Source organism: Chrysochloris asiatica, unplaced genomic scaffold (assembly GCF_000296735.1).
Source record: "Chrysochloris asiatica unplaced genomic scaffold, ChrAsi1.0 scaffold00022, whole genome shotgun sequence".
NCBI classification, from domain to species: domain Eukaryota; kingdom Metazoa; phylum Chordata; class Mammalia; order Afrosoricida; family Chrysochloridae; genus Chrysochloris; species Chrysochloris asiatica.
In genome coordinates this window covers 28,936,383-28,938,736 of record NW_006408540.1, presented here as the reverse complement: position 1 = coordinate 28,938,736, position 2,354 = coordinate 28,936,383, and the positions used below count along the sequence as shown (strand labels likewise).

The 2,354-nt window shown below is 31.6% G+C and overlaps 1 pseudogene; it reads right to left on the bottom strand.

The window, feature by feature from the left end:
- Positions 1-229: 229 nt before the first annotated feature.
- The window catches only part of LOC102826695, a 20,019-nt pseudogene continuing 17,894 nt past the window's right edge, over positions 230-2,354 (bottom strand).

Genomic DNA, 2,354 nt, shown 5'->3' with positions numbered 1-2,354 from the left:
TTTTTATACTGCTTTGAGGGTAGTTGTCTAACTGGAGGAAAGAACTAGGCTGTTTTGTTCTCCTTATTCCTTCAAAGTTGCTGAAATACCAGATACTCATGCTTGATATGTGTGTGTTAAGCTGAGTTGGAGGAATTATTTAATTCAAAGAGGTATCCAAAAATATTACTGTCCATTTACAGGGAGAATATCCCAGATCTTCTGGTCATGAGGATGGCATAGGACTCAGTCATATTGAGTTGAGGGTCCAAGTTCCCAGTTCCTGGTAATCATCACAAAACTCTAAAGGCAGACAACGTAGAGAGATTAAAGGGAATTTTTTACTTTTTCATATTAGTTGGGAGTTTGTTCTAAAAGCTTTCCAAAGCAAAGTTTTTAAGTCAATTCTATTAAGAAGCAATGAATCATAAGTGATAAGGATATTCATTTTATAGTCTTCATATATAGGTACATTTTCACAGATTCATTAGGGGGAAAAAACATGATCGGTAACTCCTTTGATAGAATCTATGACTAACTTGGAACATAAAGTAATTGCTATCCTGGAAGGGATATTAAATTTTGCTTGAATGTGAATCACTCATACTGTTTTTCAAGAATGTCAGTTTCTGCAAATTGTTTTTTTTTTTTTTTAAAAAAAAAAAAACCATATGTTGTTATTAAAAGAATCATACCTCAAGTTTAAGGCTCTTTTTAATGCTGAATATGACTCATTATTTTAAGTTTTAAAATTATGTAAAGCCATAATATCGACTCCTGTTACTTAAAAACAATGCTGTGTATAACAATGGGAAGATATAAGGTTATTCAAAATCCCCTTTAAAGTAGAAAGATGAGGCTTTCTGCTCCTATGAAGATTTAGAGCCTTGGAAACCCTGTACAGGGTCTCTATGCATTGGAACCGACTCAATGACACTTAACAAAGACAGCAACAAATCCCCTTTAACACTAGCAAAAGAAACTTTTTTTCAGTATGTCATTTGCTTGATAAAATAGGAAGAGCCTGGTGCTTACATAATTCAAAGACCAAAAGAATCCCTAGCTTCCCTTCTTTAATGACAATTTCTTTGTTGTAATCACTATTATTTTCTAACACTTATTTTCTGAAAAATTATATAAATGATTTTACCATATACTCAAAACCATCTGCTGGTTTTCATTGGCATAATCTCAGATCATAAGTATATTCTTTGCATATTTTGTTTTGTAAAAATTAAATGTCATTTTGTTTTTCCCTTACAACTATGGATCAGTCTCTTAAATATTTATATTTTAAGCAAGGACATTTCTCTGGATACAGCGATCAAATAGCATAAAACTTTAACATTTATTTTTCACATTAAGGGGAAAAACACTAAACTGAAAAATGATTTTTAAAATGCATTATGCAGAAAAACACAAGCAATTTATTATATAAAGATACTGAGTTTGTTTAATCACAGTGAATGGTTGTTTTCTTGAGTAGGTTCAATTATAAGCAATTAAAAATGATTAAACATGATGAAAAAATACATAAGTATAAATAAAATAACTTTAAATTCAAATAATAAAAACGCCAAAGATAAAACAAAATAGTATCTATGCCATGAATGGAGATTATATCATTAAAATGGAATAAGCTCTGTTGTTCAAGTATTTCAGGGACAAGAAAAATTTGGAATATAGACTAGATAGTTGTTAAGTGCTGTCATGTTGGTTTAAACTCATAGTGACCCTATATAGGGTTTCTGAGGACCAACTGGTGAATGTGAACCATTGACACAAACAACTATAACAACCTCTGGTGCTTATCCTACAGTGCCTTATTAGGACTCCATTTAGGTAGTAGCAGGTGAGAAATGTACATCCATTTGCACTAGAACATAGCTTTTTCTCTACTATGCATGTGCAAAATACAAAGTTAAGTAAAATTTTGCTTCTAGAACATCATAGAAACATTTATTAAATAAAAATATCGTAATTTGAAGCTATTGTTTCTTGACATATCCCCAATCTAGGTTTATACACTTTGGAAGGAGTTGTTACCATCTATCTAATCCTTCATGAAAGAATTCTTCACTCTTTGTTTTACACCACCTAAAAACAGTAGTTTGAGCATCCCCAAGAGATTCAAGTCATGTCCTTTTCAATACTATTTTACTTTGGGGAATAAAGAGAAATCTTAAGTTGACACAATCAGGGCTGCAAACATGTCTCTGCAATCAGTGAATAGCTGTGGACATGTTCTCTCAACAACAAGCTTATTTTACTCTTGTTAAGGAGCCTTCTAAATAAAGGATACTTTATGTGCTTTGAAAAAAAACAATTTTGAAGTCAGGGCTAATATCACTTAAAACAAAACACAGACACACACA